The sequence below is a fragment of the Anthonomus grandis genome, chromosome 2 (assembly GCF_022605725.1).
Source record: "Anthonomus grandis grandis chromosome 2, icAntGran1.3, whole genome shotgun sequence".
In the NCBI taxonomy this organism is placed as follows: domain Eukaryota; kingdom Metazoa; phylum Arthropoda; class Insecta; order Coleoptera; family Curculionidae; genus Anthonomus; species Anthonomus grandis.
The window spans coordinates 31436751-31455905 of record NC_065547.1 but is presented as its reverse complement, the minus strand read 5'-3'; the positions used below and the strand labels follow the sequence as shown (position 1 = coordinate 31455905).

At 32.3% G+C, this 19155-nt stretch overlaps 2 long non-coding RNA genes across 2 annotated transcripts; both read left to right on the top strand.

Moving 5' to 3' along the window:
* The first annotated feature begins 971 nt into the window (after positions 1-971).
* LOC126733549 (uncharacterized) lies at positions 972-2122 on the top strand. The gene is made up of 3 exons (XR_007659755.1): positions 972-1211; positions 1469-1740; positions 1798-2122. It is a non-coding gene; the product is annotated as an uncharacterized LOC126733549 (long non-coding RNA).
* Positions 2123-3007: 885 nt separating this feature from the next.
* Positions 3008-4129, top strand: LOC126733489 (uncharacterized). Its single transcript, XR_007659734.1, has 4 exons — positions 3008-3086; positions 3190-3445; positions 3535-3771; positions 3984-4129. It is a non-coding gene; the product is annotated as an uncharacterized LOC126733489 (long non-coding RNA).
* The last annotated feature ends 15026 nt before the right edge of the window (positions 4130-19155 follow it).

The window sequence follows — 19155 nt, the reverse complement described above, 5'->3', positions numbered from 1 at the left end:
AAAGTCAATCTTACCGGCATATAATAAGAAATTAGATTTATATCCAGGAACACAGCAGGGACTTGGCATGTTCAAAGGATCTAATAAAACTTTTTTATGTAATTAACAACTTTTTTGCTATTGATCCGATTGGGATGAAATTTGGTATTTGGAGTTTATTTAGGATGCAAATAATAAATTTTGACAGATAATTCAAATTTGTAGTTCAGGTCACGTGACACCGTAACTCTTTTGCTACTGATCCGATTGGGTTGAAATTTGCTATTTAGAGTTTATTAAGGATGCAATTAATATACGTTGACAGATATTTGACATATGTAACACATAATAACACATTTTATTGACACACAACGCGACTATATAACACATTATGGTTCTTTGAAGCATGATACCCCAACATATTAGATATCTAAACCTTTTAACACCATCTACTGGTAGTTTGAGTAAAGTGCCGTATTCAGTATGTCGTGTTGCCTAACCGCTTGTAATATAAACTGTCAGTATTAAAAATAAAGTAGTAGTTGTCATGATCTTATCTGAACCGCGTGTCGTTTCATTTCAATCCCCAATTATCCACTGATAATTCAATATTACTCATATTACATTTGTGCTTGCTTGCTTTTTTAGAGTTTGCGATGAAGAAGCGTCTGAGAATTCCCTTAAATTGCCTCTGAAACGTAAGATAGACAGGATATCTCTTTACACTGGGGTCGGCGTAACGACTGTTCGAAGAATTCATCTTGAAGATCAAGAAAGAATTCGCAATAACCCTAATAGAATGTTAGCAAGCCCTGGGAAAAAAAGACCACGTCAGTCGCTTGTTGAAAATGATGACGATTTTGACTTTCAAATAGTCAGGCATTTGATCAACAGATGTTATACGGAATTTAAAGTTGTCTCCACATTAAGGAAGCTAATTCAAAAATTGCGGGAAGACTCTAACTTTCCGTATTCTAGGGAAACCCTTAGAAAACTGCTCAAGCAAAATGGTTTTTTTCGGCGTAAATGCCAGAATAAAAGAAAAATATTAATGGAGCGACCCAACTTACTACACTGGAGATATAAATACCTTCGTGAAATACGGAAATATCGTCAAGAAAAACGGAATATTGTTTATTTGGATAAGACCTGGGAAGACAACGACCTAACTTTTAAGAAATGCTGGCAGAGCGACACTGTTTCTGGTGTAATTAGAAATATAGGCTCGAGAGGTAAGTGAAATATAGCTATAATCTTATAAGTTAACAAAGTAATCATCATAGTTTATATACTTATAATAAAATTATTTTTCTGCCAGGAATACATTTTTAATTTGTGGATTCAAAAAACTTAGACCCACATTTCAAAATTGTGGTAATATGCAAAAATCCGTCAAAATACATATTTGACTATCTTAGGGTCTGTGTAGATAAAAATAAATTATAAAAATACAAACAATATGTACAATTTTTTTTTACATATATTTTAGGTCGACTGATAATTGTGCATGCTGGTTCAGTAAATGGATTTGTTGACAATGCGTGTTTAATATTTAAAGCGGGGTTAGCTACTGGTGACTACCATGGCCAGATGAACAAGGAAAGTTTTACTCGGTGGCTTACAGAAAAACTGCTTTCTAATATACCGCCCAATTCAGTAATCGTTTATGACAATGCTCCGTATCACTCCGTCCAAGAGGATGTAAGACTCCAACCAAGTCATCTTTGAAAAAAGACATAGTAGCTTGGTTAACGAAAAAAGGTATAGAATACAGGAGGTAAAAACAAATTTATGTTAAACTTAAAAAATATTTTATAGGAATTAATCATGACGCGACCGCAAGAAAATTTGATTTGTTTGATCTAGTTCTAATCCACAAGCCTCCTGATCATGAAAAAAATTATGTAGTGGATCGCATTTTTAAATCACATGGCCATATACCAGTCCGAACGCCCCCGTATCTATGTGAATTGAACCCAATAGAGCTGGCTTGGGCAAAACTAAAATATATTATAAGAAGCCGCAATACAACTGGAAACTTCAACCTAACGGCACTAAAAGAAGTGACCAATGAAGCTATGTCTTTAATATCCCCTCATGATTGGCAGAAATTTTGCCAACATGTTAAGGATATTGAAGACAAATTTTGGGAGAATGATCAGGTTATGGAAGAAATTGAACCCGTGGTAATAAGTCAAGATGATGACACTGAAAGTGAAGAGAGCAGTGACGATGATCATGCTTCCGATAACGAACCTGAGAATTAGTTGGATACATTACAGGTATAATTCCAGACAAAAACAACATTTCAAAAAATATAACCGTTGAATCCTTTTATAATTTTATTATTGTTTACCTTTTATCTATCATTTATCCTCATAATACATTTAACAGTCATATCATTTATCATTTATTTAAAATTATTCACTTAGTAGCTACATATCTAAACACGCAATATTAAATAGCGCATGCGTGTTGAGCATACCTAATTACTACAAATTTTGCTTCAAAAAGTTGCTTATTCCTAATCCGATTTTAAAGTAATTTGCACTTTTACATTGCCACTTTTTCTGTGCAACATGGTGGGGTCATCATCAACTTTGTTTTTCCTTATAGGCGCCATAAGGAAAAATGGATTTTTGCATTTTAAATAGTTCATTTAATTACCTTTGCAACGATGTATCACGCGTGTATGTCAAAACATTATAACATTTGTCAATATTTGTAATTTTTTTTTTATTAGTCTACTACTTTGAACGGTTCTAGAATGGTTCCAGTGAGAAACCCTAACACGACTATATTTACTATAAAATAATATTAGTAAATATTTTGTCGTTTTTTCGTTTCAGAGGATTGTATTTATTATCATTGTTTAATAAATTCTAAAAATTTTTTAATAAATATTAACAAATATTTCTTGGAGATCTTTAAAATCCGGCACGCGCCAATGGTCATTTTATGAATGAAATCAAGCTGCTGATGGATGCCACAAGATGCTGATCATAGAACAATATAATAAGGGGAAATGCTGATAAATATCTATCAGCATACAAATTGTATTCAGGGACAAACTGGATTCGAAATGGGAAGTTAAAAGATCCGCAAAGGTAGGGATTTTAACTATTTTTAGGTAAATGTTCGTTATAGCGATTTAACGAACATTTACCTATTTTTATTATAAAATAAGTTCTTATTTGGGGTTTTCTTTAGAGTTGTGTATCATAAATATTATGTGTGCCAACATAGTTCAATAAATAAGAAAAGAAGTTTTACCAAGACTGAAATGAATACAGGATGTGTTGCAACAATAGATGTTAAAATTAAAAAAATTACAACGAAAACAAAAAGAAATGATGAATACCTAAAGTTAGATATTCCTTTATGTGGTATTATAAATTTTAATTTAAATCATAACCATAATCTTGGCACAAGTGGTAGTTTGAAATTTATGAAGCTTTCTGAAGAGGTAGGCAGCAAAGTTTAAATATAATTATGTATAACCCATAAATAGTCGTTTTTCTTTTCGTTATTCAAGCTGGTTCTTTTAAATTTTAGACTAAAAAGATGTTTGAAGGATATTTTGAGAATGGAATGAGCCCTGCCGAAGCAAGAAGATACCATGAAAGTTTGTTATTATTGGATGAAAAAGGTTGGAAAAAATGGCAGATGCCTCTCTAAATCCTACTAAAAATGCACTTTATTACCTTCATAAAAAATGGACTTTAAGGCATTTTGGACAGGTATTTGAGCCAATACCAAAACTTCAAGAAAAAAAGTTTTATCATCAATCAGGTAATTAAACATTTTTAAATGCCCACTCTTATGTGTACATGTCAATTTTTGTGGTTTTCTTTTTACAATCAAATACATAACTATGTATGTAAAAACACCCATTTTTTTTTAAATCTTTTCATTTACCTACATTATTTACTGCATTTCTTTGTAAATTTAAGCTGATTTATTTTTAACAAAATTAATATTTAAAATATTTTTATTTTTTACAGGAATAAATATTGAAATTGCAACAGCCCCATGGGCAATATTGGTAGTTACGCCAATCATAAAAAGAGCACAGGAACTGCAGTCCTCCAAGGAACTGATATTTTGCGACAGTACATCAAGTTGCGACACCAGTGAGACCCTTAGAACATTGAAAGGCTAGAATTAGTAAACAACAACTTTGTTTGAGTCCAACATGTGCACAGGGGCAAGAGGGGTGTTTTGTTTACAAACATATTAGCCGATTCTCTGTTGTCAAGTCGACGCAAATTTCCAACGGAGGAAATTTTTAGCTAGTTTTTAACAACCATTATAACGTTAATTTAACTTATTTGTGTTGTATTGTATAGGAAAATTTAAAATAAAAAGTATAAATACTACAGTTAACCTATTTTAGGAATAAATATATCCTTAAGCAAAAAAAAAAACAAAATTATTAACATTCTTATCCCTAAAACTGCTTCTAAAAAATTTGAAGCGACAACACCGGAGCTTAAGCGCCTGAGCCATACGCGTAGTGTCATCTGTCAAACGGCCTCTGTTTATTTTCGGGATTCGTGTATTTTCATTCATTTTTGGTTTAAAAAGGAAAAAGGCCACATTTTAGTGTTTTTTTAAATTGCTAGGATGGCAAAAACTTGTGTCGTTTGTGCCGCATCATGATAAAAAGGTGATTCCAGCCGATCTTTTCACAAGTAAGTACCGATACTTTCATAACATCACATCATAGGGTTACCATCATCATAAACGTAGAATAGGGGATCTTATAGATATAAACCTAATAAAAACTTGAACGTGAAAGTGTGCGTAAAATACCAAAATATTTATATTTTTAAATCTGTACATTTAAAAATATAAATATTATAGAAAATATAAAAACATAGTATTTGTTAGGTACCTATCTATATATAGTTATGTTTTTTTAATATAGACATTGGGTAGATAGATGAAATTACTAATTTTTTATTGCCTTTAAAGAATTTTGAAATTTATTTAGATATTGATATCTATGTATAAAGTTAATTTTGTCTTTCCCTAAAATTTGGTCGATAATTTTTTGTTTGTTTTACCATATTGCAACTTACAATAATACATATAGTAATTGGCACCACATATTAATTTATTACTGTAATTTTTTTTGCTTTTTGATTAAATATCAAATACTTATTATAGATTGCCTAATATATGCCCAAAGGGAACAATGGATTTCATTAATGGAAATCAACACAATTAAAAAGAACATATTTGTTTGTTCAGATTACATCCTTAGAAGTGATTTCTTATATAAGGAAGATAATATTATCAGTAGCCAGACTTTATTAAAAAAATCAGCTCTACCTCAAAGGTAATTTTTTTTTAAATATATTTTTCTAGTATAAAAAAATCGTCACAAAAAGTATTAGTGTTACTCATATAGACTTAATTTATACCTAACACTTATTAAATTAGGTATGTGTGTAAAACTATTTTTTTACTAGGATTTCTGATGCACTGGTTAAAAATACAGCAGCCGATAATTCAGATAATTTACCAAGTGATTAACCCTTCAAAGCTGCAGGGGTAGTTTTCCTGAAGAGTGCAAAAACTTCTTTAGCTTCCAAAATGGTATATAGTACAAACAGTGAAGCTAATATAGACACGTATGGATAACTAAAATAGACTAATATTCTTGATACACCAAATTTTGTATAATTACAGATCTGATCATTCATTATCAACAATAACTGCATCTGAGACTAATAGTTACCGTGGGGTCTAGGTCAACAATTACTATTTCTCATCCAAGTCGTTTTTGTTTAACTGCTACACATTCCCTGACTCTGCCAAGGAAAAGGTAAAAATACACTCAGAATAGACTACTAGTTTTATGCCATGTATCATCCTATTCTATATATCTTATTTAGAAGTGATACAGTGTTTTATTGTGTTATATTTGTTTAATTAAATTTAATTAATCAAATGTATGATATTACAAAGATTCTTTATACATTTTATTGATCAATTGGATTGTCATAATAAATTTTTTTAATTTTTTCTTTTTAATTTTGGTATTACTATTTTTTTATGTATATTATTCTAGGGTAAAATCAAAATGATATCCTGAGGACCTAAGCACTGATGATTCCACCGTTTCAAACGCTAAATCACTTGTCATAAAATTATGGAAAAAAAAATTAAGAACAAAAAATTAAAATTCAAAGATTGCAACAAACAAATTTGCGCCAAAGAAATTGAATTAGATTTCTCAAGTCATTATTAAAATACTTAAGAAATAATAACATGATTTTCGAAAAAGCCCAACATACTATATATTTTATTTGACTTGTAAAAGTACTTGTTTGTATATTACTACTAATAAACTATCTAATCTAATCTATTGTACATAGTCTTTATTCTTAGGTAAGCTTTGTTTTTTAGTATAAATTAATATGATATAATAATTGGTATTAGGTATTATATAGGTCACTGTTAAATGTCTCAAAACCATTGTACAGGCTAAATACTCATAATAAAAATCTTATAGCCTATAAAAAACCTGCAACTCCTTCACAATTTGAACATCCTTGTAGTTTTAACTCTTTCCGCTGAAGCAATACTGTCCCTTAAAAACTCAGCACCATAGAAGTATATATTATGTGATATAAAGTAAGTGAGTAAAACTGAGTTTTGTCCAATATAACAATAACAATAAAATTATGCAAAATAATAAAAATTTGTGTCTTAAAACATGATTTATTAAGCAATCTATAATATTATATTAATAAAATATTTAATTTCCATAAAAATGATTTGACAAAAATGCTGCCTTTTATTAGGACCTTCCTCTAACGAAGTCCGTTAAAAAAACACATAAATAGCTCGTAAATGGTAATATTACTTATACTCAAACTCTATAAAAATTAATAAAAATTTATCAGGTAAATATTTGTTGACGACGTCACTGGTAGAGAGTGCTTGTATCGGTGGCATCAACAATGCGATCGAGCGGCGTTGCGATGCCATTACCGTTTTCTCGTTGCTTCGTACTTTATTTTCATTTATTTAACGTATATTGACTTCGATATAGAGTATCTTATAAAATTTATTTTAAAAAAATGCTTGATGTTTTATTAAAGGGGAGCAGTAGTATTGTTTTGAGCCTTCGGAAACAACTGAAAATTATTATAAAATTATAAAGTAATTTTTGCCATTTCTCTATGAGCATTTGGCATCATTGCATCAGAGATGTTGCAAGCAAACAAACCCGCCCATAGTTCCACGGCATGCTACTTCTAGCCTTTCAATGTTCTAAGGTGAGACCACAGTTACTGTGTTACTAACAGCTACAAAAGCTGGTGCCATTCCCATTGCGATACTTTTGCATGATGGGCAAACTACTGAAAGTTATGAACAAGCCTATGGATTGCTAAAGCAGACATTTCCAAACTCTTTTGGAGGGAACTTTGTAAGTAAATTATTAAATAGTAATTTAACTTAAAATTTTTTAATTTGGTTTCTATGACATTTTAACCTTTTAAAATTAAAAACTACAAAGATACCTACATACACGACAATTTACGCTTACTGAATTAGATCAAATTTAAATATAAATCGTCCATAATAATGATAAAACAATATAGGGAGGGAATCTCTCTTAACACATGTATGTTCTTTTTTTATGAATAGCTGTACCACCCATAATACTCTAAAAGAATAATTAGAAACTAGGCAAAAATTACTCGTATTTAAATAGAATATTTTTAAATACACTATGTGATAATGATAATATTATAATATAATTATAATATGTGATAATGATTATATATTTTTAGCTAATTATTTCCACTAAGAAAAACAACACAAATGAATCTTTTGTAAGTACATTGTATGTTGATTTATTCATATGGGGTTATGGTTTAATATTTTGGTGTATTAGTTTTTTTAATTAATTATTATATTGGTGTTATATTGGTGGTTATGGTTTTATGTTGTTTCTTCTAGGTATTGGTTAATAATTTTATAATATTACTCTAATGTAATCCAAACATTTTTCAGGAGCCTATATGTTTTATGACAGACGAAAGCGTCAAATCTTAATGCATTCGTTTCGTAAGGTATAATATAAAATTATTGCATAATGTAAATAATTTTTTTTTCCTTTTTTCTTCTTTAGTTTTGTCAACAAGTTTACCTTTATTTAGTAATTGATTGTTTTATTTAGTTATCTTTAATTCAAGTATGTTCAAAAAGTTTTGTCTTCTTGTGTTTAATTTTGTTCATTGTTTTGTCAATTTTTGAAATTGTATTTATGTTTTGTTTTTTTTAGCTTGTAGGATGCTTGTACACAAGATTATTCTTACGTAATATAGCACATTTTCTTCTTTCTTCTTTCTTTCTATGTTAATACATTTATTTTTTAATGCTTACGATATAGTGCTCATTTTTTAACTATTTTTATTTTTTTTAACTTTACTTAATTACTTAATTTTATTTATTGTTAATAAGAAATTTACATATTTCTATAATTCTATCAATTGTTTACGTATATTTAAATATATTAGGCATAAATGGCAATAACAAGCATTAAGGGTTTGAACTTTAAATGTCGAACGTGCATATATTTTTTTGGTCACAGTGGCAACTGCGCTTTCTTCGCGCCGCGCAACCGGACGCGAGAGCCGAACGTCGTCGTCAACCTGCAGTGTTGCCAGACGTACCATAATTATGGAATTGTACCATAATTTTGCAACACTTTTTGCTTGCTCCATAATTTGTACCATAATCATAAATGTACCATAGTTGTACCATAATTTTGTTTTTTTTTTCGTATATATCTTTATTCATTTTTTATTATACCTAACATTTCAATAATGTTTTTATGCAATATTTTTATGTTGTTCTTGTTTGGTTAAACCAAATTATCCAATATATAAATTTGGATATGTATTTGTGTTAATGTTTATCTATTTTTAATTTAGATTTTGAGAGCAATGTTTTGTTCATTTTTTAATAAATTACTATCTTTGTTAAAAAACTATTTTATTTCTACTAGAAATCGTTCTTTTAATTAAAAGAAATGATCAGAATAGGAAATTTGATTAAATTCATAATCCATTATCAACAAAATGTAACACATTTTATAAGTTTGGCGACGACGTGACGTCATACATAGGAAAAGGTTGTGTATTGACAGAATTGTATGATTGTAGCATAATTTTGTACAAAATTCCATAATTTTGGCCAGAATGTACCATAATTCTCACCCAATCATCTGGCCACACTGTCAACCTGACGAGACAGACGAGAGACGTTTCCGAGAACGATTCAGTTTATATTTCTTACTTATAATTTTGTGGTTTACAGTCTTGTAATTTTAATTTAATAAAGTCCACGACTATTAGTGATAATAATTGGGGTTAGTGATTGATTCCCAACAATTTTTTGGTTCTTCGTCGCCGCATACAAGAAAAAGCCGGCATTTTTTCAAGCGGAAATTCCTGAGTGTCGTTAGGTAGCCATCTTGCAGCATAAACGACCAGCCGAGACTCGAGATCAAACAGTGCAATTTGGTGAGTTTGTTCTTTTTTACCAATATTTTCCTTTTTTGCCTGCTAAAACCGCTAACAATCACTTTGTATTGCTATTTTTACTCTTGCCTGTTTCGTATTTAGGGTTTACCTACCGATTTTTGATCGATATTTATCTAGTAATTTATTCATTATAGCATTATCAAATCGATATTTTTACACAAGCTAAACGTAGAGCACTTAAATGGGATTTGTTTAAATACATTTTTTTTTGCTGCTCTAGTCTCGAATGTTTTTTGAGTCCTGCCAAGCGTCTACTTATTTATGCGTAGACCCTCTAAATCGATATTAATTTAACACTTTAGATCGATATTTTTGTTTGATTTTCGAATGCCCTAGGCCCTATTTACCGAGTTGCGATAGTTTACCGATCCTTGTATTTTACTTTTGTCAAATATCGATACTGTTTTTACGCTATCGAATTTATTATCGAGTTTTGCCGCTCAACCGATTTTACGAATTCTATCGACTTTTCTTGGGCTCTAATATTGTTTGAAGTTATACGATATCCTATATTTTTATGCTTTAAACTTGCTACCGTACTGAGCGCGTTCGCGACTTTTTTGATTTTTTCGCATGAATTAATGCGACTGACGTTGTAAGTGATTCGTTGTATCACAGATGTTGTTTATTTATTGCTTACAGCTATTGAACCGAAATTAATAAATGGATTTACGTATTTCATGCGGTGTTTTACCCTAAACCCTAAATAAAGATATTTACCTGTGTTTTACTAATTTTTACTCGAGTTGATACTAAGAGCTACTAGATGTTTTGTGGCCGAATAGGTATATGGTATATGGTAAGTATCTATTAATCTATTGACATATTTATTATGATACTCTAATGTTTTTTGATTGATTTTTTCTTTTCTATTTTTACCGACAATTTATACACAATGACAGAGGATCCCGTTAAACTTTTTAATATCAAAGCAAAAAATCTAAAGTGAAACCTTACGCGATTTTCTAATTATTTAAATAGTTTTAAGCCCGAACATGACCTAAATTGTTTATCTGCTCGTCTTGAGAAGGTAGAATCGGTTTTGCTCTATGACTATGATGAATGTCTAACCCAATTGGAGTTTTTAGCTGTTGAGTCAGATTATGAGACTGAAAAAGAAGATTTTGAAAACAAATATTATGATAGTGTTTCTCGTGCCAAATCTTTACTTTCAGCTCATAATTCTCCACCCTCTAGTGTTATAGCTGAGCGTCAAGCCTCTAACATCTCACCAGACATTCAGGCCGTTCGTTTACCCGCTATTAATCTCCCAGTATTCGATAGTTCCTTTGATCGATTTTTACAATTTTTTGACACGTTTAAAACACTTATCTATGACAATAAAACCCTAGCACCGACCCAAAAATTTTATTACTTACAATCTTCCCTTAAGGGCGAAGCCTTACAAACCATTCAATCAATACAAATAAGTGATCAAAACTACTCTATTGCTTGGAAACTTCTCTGTGATAGGTATCAGAATCAACGAATTATTATCAACAGCCAGAATCAAGGCTATTTTTGACATCCAATCATTAAACCGTGAGTCCAAAGATGGATTGCGTAATATTCTAGATTCAGTGCTAAAAAATGTACGATCCCTTGAAGCTCTCGAGCAACCCGTAAACAAGTGGGATTCAATCTTAAACTATTTAATCAATTCTAAACTCGACAACAACGCCAGAAGAGAGTGGGAGTGTTCCATAAAAGACCCAAATTTACCAAATTTTCAAGAACTTGTTGATTTTTTGAACAAGAAATGTCAGATGTTGGAAACACTTGTGCATGATAGCTCGAAATGTTCCGCACCAAGTTCTACGCCTAAGCAAAGGATTTTCTCGCACGTTTCCAATGCCTCAGGGGCCAAATGCTTTGATTGTAAAGGCACGCATTGGCTTAATCAATGCAAAGATTTTCTTGACCTTTCCCCACAAAATCGATTAAACCAAACGAATCATCGAATAAAAAACTCCATCTTTGCCTTAATTGCTTAAGAAACAATCATACTTCGAGTGAGTGCCGTTCGTCAAGTTGCAGAAAATGTAATAAAAGGCATCACACCCTGCTACATTTCGAATCCCACCACGTGGGCCACAAACCTCTTCTGATGTGCCTCAATCCAATTTATCGATTGAAAAGTCTAGTAATCCCATATAGTGCGATTCGCAACCTATAAGCGACTCAATCGTGACTGGCGTATCGAGAAAAATATTTTCAGACGTCTTACTATCCACAGCCAATGTCTGTATTTTTAACCAAGCTGGCGAGTCCATTTTATGTCATGTTTTATTGGATTCTGGCTCGCAAAGCAACTACATAACCTATGACTTAGCCAATAAATTAGACTTGAAGCTAAACAAAATAAATTTACCTGTCAGTGGCATAAGTCAAAATCTAATTAATAGAAAGCATTCTTTGACAGCGACTATAAAATCGGTGTACAACGGTTATACCACATCTTGGATTTTTTGGTGATAAAAAAGATCACTGAAAACTTGCCGAGCATTTCTATCAAAAATAATGTCCTATCTATTCCCCAAGATATTAAATTGGCCGATGTCAATTTTAATAAGTATGGTCCCATCGAGCTTTTGTTAGGTGCTGGCATTTTTTACTCCCTACTATGTGTTGGCCAAATCAGACTAGGCGAAAATATGCCAATCCTACAGAAAACCCATCTAGGCTGGATTGTTTCTGGACCATTGCCTTTAATTACAACTAACTCCCTCCTTTCGGTTAATTGTTTATCTACCAGTTGCAATTTAAATGTCTCCAACAAAAACATTGAAAATCAACTCGAAAGGTTCTGAGAACTGGAGAACTGCAAAATCACAAGGTATTCCCGCGAAGAGTCCGAATGCGAGGAACACTTTTGCAATACCTTTATGCGTGACGAAACTGGACGCTTTGTTGTGAGTTTACCGTTTAAGCAAGATGTATCAATTCTGGGAGACTCAAAGGAAACTGCCATTAAACGCTTTTATGGACTTGAAAAAAGGCTCAATAAAAACTCCCTATTGCGCGAGCAATATTCCTCTTTTATGAAAGAATATATCTCCTTGGGTCATATGTCTTTAAAAAATGAGTCAAATCCCAATTAAGTTGTTTATTTTCTTAAACACCATTGTGTCTTGAAAGAAACAAGCCAAACCACAAAGTGTCGTGTGGTATTCGACGCTTCCGCAAAAACCACCTCAGGGGTGTCTTTAAACGATATCCTAAAAGTTGGCCCTATGATTCAGGAAGATCTCCTGTCTATAATTTTACGTTTTCGAGTACACAACTATGTAATAACCAGCGACATTGAAAAAATGTATCGCGTGGTTGAGGTATCAAACAAAGATCGCAATCTTCAACAAATTCTCTGGCGTTTTAGTCACGAGAAAGAGCTCCAAACCTACACTCTTAACGCCGTGACATACGGCAATGCTCCGGCATCATTTCTTACCGTCAGGTGTTTACATCAGTTATGAGAATATGGATAAATTTTCTGACGCGTGTAAGATTATACTTAGAGATTTCTACGTAGATGACCTAATCTCAGGAACTTCTACTAGATCTGAAGCTATTCGTATAAAAAACGAGATTTTTCAAATTCTGGAAAGTGCAGGATTTATTCTTAGAAAATGGGCTTTTAATGACAAAGAAATTTTGAAAACTTTGAAAAATAGCATTGACAATCTGCCTAACTTCTTTATTAGTAACGATAAAACCCTTAAAACTCTTGGTATTTTTTTGGACCCTAATAGCGATATTTTGAAATACCAAGTCAATTTTTCCTCAAAAATCGAAAATAGAGTAACAAAACGATTTATTCTAGGAGTTTTATCTCGAATTTTTGATCCCTTAGATCTTTTAGGCCCCATCACCATAAGAGCCAAACTGATCCTGCAGGAATTGTGGAAGCAGAAATTAGAATGGGATGAAGTAGTGTTACCTCAACTATTTTCTGTGTTCATGCAGTTTTACAATCGACTTGTGAACTTAAACGATATATCTATAACAATGCATTCTTTAAAAAAGGATGCAATTGACGTCACCTTGCACATGTTTTGCGACGCTTCTCAGCTGGCTTACGGAGCTTGTACATATTTGGTTTCAGAGGATGCCCACGGCAACTACTCCTCACATTTCCTTACCGCTAAGTCACGAGTAATCCCTCTAAAAGTCGTTTCATTGTCAAGACTGGAACTATGCGGCGCAGTTGTAGCAGCCCAGTTGGCAGAAAAAATTCTACATTCTCTGAGTAACATTTCCATTAAAGGGATATTTTTGTGGACCGATTCAACTATTGTCCTCAATTGTCTTCGCATAGAACCAAGCAATTTAAAAACTTTTGTTTCAAATCGTGTCTCAGAGATTATTACTCTGACTAATCCCGATGACTGGAATCACGTCAGATCGTTTGAGAACCCCGCTGATATAATATTACGCGGCATGTACCCAGACGAATTAGTCGATGCTAGTCTCTGGTGGTTTGGTCCTACGTGGCTGCAGTCCAGGCCATCTAATTGGACTCATGCAACCTATATTGACGTTAACATACCAAATGAAAACCTTGAACTTAAAGCTAGTACTACTTTGAATTTTCTGAACACCTTTAATGACTTCAGCATTCTCCATCAATTTTCCTCTTTAAGCAAATTAAAGCATGTTGTAGCTTACTGTAAGCGATTCATTAATAATTGTTCCAAAAACAAGTTAGAAGGCCTTACTGGTCCACTTTCAGTTTAGGAACTTCAAGAATCCCTAAAGACTTTAATCTACATTGCGCAAATGCAGGACTTCTATAGTGACATTCAAGCACTTAAAAGGAATTCAATTGCTCGAAGTAGTAGATTGGGCTCTTTGAGTCCTTTTCTCGATTCTGACTTGCTTAGAGTTGGAGGCAGATTAAGAAATTCAAGCTTGTCAGTCGATCACAAGCACCCTTATATCTTAGATAATAAAAATCCCCTTTCTAAATGAATTATAGAAAATGAGCATAAACGATTAATGCACGCTGGTCCACAGGCTGTATTAACAAGTTTAAGATCTCAATTTTGGATTTTAAATGCAAAAAACACTATAAAGGGTGTCATACGAAAATGTCTAATTTGCTTTAAGGCAAAACCACGATTTGTAATACCTTAAATGTCCGATTTACCCTCGTCGCGAGTAACAATAAATAGACCATTTTCTATTTGCGGTGTGGATTTTGCCGGTCCTTTTCTAATAAAAGACGGAAAGGCAAGATCAAGAACTATTGTTAAGGCATATTTGTGCGTATTTGTCTGCTTTGCGACTAGAGCGGCACATCTCGAGTTAGTGAGCGATATGTCCCTTGACGCGTTATCTACTCACCAAGTTTGAATTACTCTGCCTTGTTGACAAAACTTCTGCGAAAAAATGGGCAGCCTCAAACCATGTTAACTTTGGGGTGTAAATGTCTTCTGTTCCACAGCCACTTTGTTTGCTTCGTTCTATTTTGGCCAGTTCTTGACGAAACACATCTTTCAAATTTTTAATTTTGTTTTTCAATTGTTTTTCATCCGTTCCTTTTAGAAGCCCTTTATCATCTAATTGTTCATACATGTTCTTGAATAATACGTCTTTCAGTTTAATATTTAGATAATCTTTGTGTTTAATATTCCATAATACTGGAAACTGTTCATAAATATTTAAAAACTCTATAATTTGATTACTATTGCATTTACCAGACATTTTGAATATATACAAAACAAACAACTTCCAAAAATTCAATACCCTGCGAGTAAAGCGATTTAACTAGCCCGGTGTAGTTTGCGCTCGCTGAGCGTGTTCTAACTCGCTCAGTCGCTTTAAATTTTACTCGTCGGCGACTGGCTAGTAATCTCGCCCTGTATAATAGATGCTATAGGAGGCTTGGCTCAACTTCGCCGTTAAAAAGTAACTTTTATGCATCAATAAAACAATTGGAAAAATCAATATTAGAATAAATAATATAATCTTTATTTTTTGTTTCAAGGGATTTTCAAGAGACTCAACCCTTTCTTTATTGTGAGAAGTAGAGACGTGATCGAAAAACTGGCTGATTTAGTTCAAATTTTTCCCCAAGAAAGAACATTTGATCTATCATTCGCTGTATAAAATACGATATTGAATATTTTCCAATGCCGCAGCAATATCCGAAAGTAGCCGAGCGCCCTTTTAAAAAGAAAATCACCCTTTTTAAGGTTTCATTCAGATTCGTGCCCCGAAAACCGTCATTATGCGACGTAACAAACAGCCGCTACGTGAACGTAGTGCGAATTCTATTGACAACATTATGAAATGCCCTTTTGGAATTTGAATAGGGTCGCGGAGGAAGGGGGGCGGCGCCCCTAAAGTGTCCCGACGTGACGGCCCCTTTTTGCCAAAACGTCGATCACCACGCTTTTATATAGAAATCTCGTTTTATTTATAAATGAGTGAGGAGGAGAAAAGTCTTTGGAAAATTGATTTTAAGCTTGGGGAAAAAGTTTTTTTTAATTAAAATTTTGGTTTTGGCGAGAGATTGAGGTGGGAAAGGGCGTCAAATAATGCCACCGACCCTTTTATTAATGACCTGCCTTTTTGGATTCTTAGTTTTAATGAAAAAAATTATTTGTAATCATTTTTTTTTTATCTGAAAGAAGAAATTTATATATGATTGCACGTGTTTCGCTGACTTCAAAGCATCATCGAGCTTAAATAAACGAGAATTTTTCAATGTTTATATCCATATACAGTGACCGCCTAAACTTTCGCATAAATTCGATAAAAATTAAACACATGATTTTTTGAGAAAACGCTGGGACCCGTCGATTTTGATTTTAAGTTGCGCATTATTTCACATAAATTTTTGTATACAGGGTGGAACAAAAAAAAAAAAGATATGACGTCATCGGTTATTTTTTTAAACGGAATGCTATATTTTTTTATTGCATTTATGAAATATAGGCGAAATTCCAAGCAAGTTTCGTATAACAAACCTTATCTGAAAACTCAACTGTTTCAGAAATATTTACATATAACCAACAAGAAAGCAAGTAAGTACGTCTTTTTACAAATTAAGATAAAATGGAGGATAAATTGATATAACCTGTGAAAACCCTTATTAATGTATCAAGTGTTCTGACTCAACTGATCCCCATTTACTTCTTGGCAGAAAGCAAGACGGTTTACAAACTCATGTAAAACACTATCAATTATTCGGTAGTGTTTCGGGTGATATACGTCTAATTTCATATCTAATTCTATTTTTCAAATCTTCTACGTTGTTTGGCTTCTCAAGATAAACTTTACTTTTCAGGTATCCCCATAGAAAATAGTCGCAGGGATTTAGGTCTGGTGCCTTGGCCGGCCACTCTATTGACCCTCTTCGTCCTATCCATCTTCCTGGGAACACTGTATCCAAGTAATTACGGACATCTCGAAAGAAATGTGGCGGTGCGCCGTCTTGCTGAAACCACAAATTATCTGTTGGAACAGGAGTCTTGTTCGTCTGGGTATAGAGCAGCCAAAGCAGGGATAAGATCTTGAAGAAAATTCAAATAGCGTTGTCCTTTTAAGTTTTCTTCGAAAAAGTATGGCCCTATTACTTTATTTTCCACGATACCAGCTCAAACATTAATAGATTGATTTACGGTACTGTGTATGAGCCTCAGTTGCCCAGTGTGGATTTAACACTGACCAGTACCGACAATTTTGCCGATTTACGACAACGTTGAAACAAAAAGTTACTTCATCCGAAAACAAAACTCGTAACACAAACTGACGGTTATTATTGCAAATATTCATCATTTGCTCGCAAAATTGGTTTCTTCGATCAGGATCGTCCTCATTTAATTCGTGTATTAGTCTAATTTTATAAGGGTGATATTCATTTGCTTTTAAGATGCGTCTTACTGACGTTCCGGCTATATTATTATCAACTGAAATTTGTGAAGTTGCATTGTTTGGATTTTCTTCGACGGAGAGTAGAACGTTTAATTTTGTTTCTTCAGAAATTTTTGGACAACCTGATATTGGCAAATCCCTAACATGACCTGAAGTTATGAATTTGTGCTCGATTTTACTAACTGTTGACTGAGAAATAGGATGGTTTGGGTATTTGACATTAAGCAGTTCACTTATCTGCGCACTCGATCCCCGTACCCCAGCATCATCAAAATTTCAATTCGTTGGGTTTCCGTTAAATTAGCCATAATTTATTCTAATAAAAACTATTAATTTTCGAACTGACAGTGACATTCGAAAACGGAGATTCTTTACGTGTAACCATGGAAATAGAAACAATTAGCAGTGTTTATAACATTATTTTTATCCTCGATTTTACCTTAATTTGTAAATAGACGTACTTATTTGTTCTCTTGTTATTTAAATGTGAATATTTTGGAAACAGTTGAGTTTTGAGATAAGGTGTGTTATACGAAACTTGCTTGGAATTTCCGTATATTTCAAAAATGCAATAAAAAATATAGCATTCCATTTAAAAAAATACCCGATGACGTTATATCTTTTTTTGTTCCACCCTGTATACAAAAATTTATGTGAAATAATGCGCAACATAAAATAAAAATCGAGCGTTTTCTCAACATTTTTTTCTCCTCAGTCTATTCCTCCATTAGTCTATAATTTTTATCGAATTTATGCGGAACTTTAGACGGTCACTGTATATAAATATATTCAAAATATTTGCTTGGTCTCCTGGAGCAAATCAATAATATATTTTTATTTGTTTTGAACATTGATTGTATGCATTTTTATATATTTAATTTTTTTTTTTGAATTTATATTAATTGACTCCATAATATCTTATTAACAGTGACTTTCACAAAAAAAATATTTTTACTTTTTTTTATATAAACTCCTCAGCTATATTTCACATTTTAATATTTTGCTGATAAATTATACGACATTTGAAATATTTGCAGATTTTGAAAAAAAAATTTTTGTTTCAAGCTCTAGATTACAGGCATTTTTTATGTTGAAGGTCTTTTAAAATTTCATCCATTACACGTTGAAAGGTACTAGAGGCATTTTTTAAACCAAAAGGCATTCTAAGAACTTCATAATGACCATTTTCTATACAAAAGGTAGTTTTTGAATAGAATTTGGAGCCATTTCGATTTGATGAAGGCCACTTACTAAATCGAGAGTGGTGAAGTATTGTGAACGTCCAAGCTTATCAAAAATATCTGTAATATTTGGAATAGGAAAACGATCATTAATTATTGTTTTCTCATTTATTTTTCTATAATCAATAACGACACGCCATTTTTGTTGATTAGGGGCGTCTAGTTTTTTTTGAAACAATCCATATAGGAGAACTCCATGGGCTTGCAGAAGGTCTAATTTATTATTTTTTGAATTGTTTTTTATTATTTCAATGGAATAAAAATCAAAATAATTTGAAATAAAAGGCTCGACATTAATAGGTCTATTTAAAATCAAAGTTGCAATTTTATCCGAATTGTTTATTATCTCAGTTACTGCCATTTGTTGCATAGCTAAGCGTTTGTAGAATATACAGCTGATTAATGCGTATATGAGGAATTAATATTTCTCTTTTTTGGAAAAGAGAAAAAACGCATTTTTGAAAACTTTTTGAAAGCCCAAACGATAC